General features: G+C 41.5%; 2 protein-coding genes and 2 long non-coding RNA genes across 5 annotated transcripts in view; 2 read left to right on the plus strand and 2 right to left on the minus strand.

Annotated features, from left to right (window-relative positions):
- Positions 1-216, plus strand: LOC117948520. Its single transcript, XR_004657468.1, has 2 exons — positions 1-45; positions 155-216. It is a non-coding gene; the product is annotated as an uncharacterized LOC117948520 (long non-coding RNA).
- The window catches only part of LOC117948493 (myosin heavy chain, fast skeletal muscle-like), an 84,764-nt gene that overhangs the window by 28,639 nt on the left and 55,908 nt on the right, over positions 1-217 (minus strand). The window lies entirely within an intron of this gene.
- The window catches only part of LOC117948521, a 15,682-nt gene that overhangs the window by 9,325 nt on the left and 6,140 nt on the right, over positions 1-217 (plus strand). The window lies entirely within an intron of this gene.
- The window catches only part of LOC117948494 (myosin heavy chain, fast skeletal muscle-like), a 58,031-nt gene that overhangs the window by 2,210 nt on the left and 55,604 nt on the right, over positions 1-217 (minus strand). The gene's annotated exons all lie outside the window — the stretch shown is intronic.

A 217-nucleotide genomic window follows, 5' to 3' on the forward strand; every position in this document is an offset into this window, starting at 1 on the left:
AAGAAGAAGGGTGGTTCTATGCAGACTGTGTCTTCACAGTTTAGGGTAATGTTGCAAACTTATCTTATACACAGTATTTATGTATATATATCTCGGGTTATGTTCAAACTCACAATTGGTACATGTCATAAGACTCCCTATTTTGGATCTACAGGAGAACTTGGGCAAGCTGATGACTAACCTGAGGAGCACCCATCCTCACTTTGTGCGCTGCCTG

This window comes from Etheostoma cragini, chromosome 8 (assembly GCF_013103735.1).
Source record: "Etheostoma cragini isolate CJK2018 chromosome 8, CSU_Ecrag_1.0, whole genome shotgun sequence".
NCBI classification, from domain to species: domain Eukaryota; kingdom Metazoa; phylum Chordata; class Actinopteri; order Perciformes; family Percidae; genus Etheostoma; species Etheostoma cragini.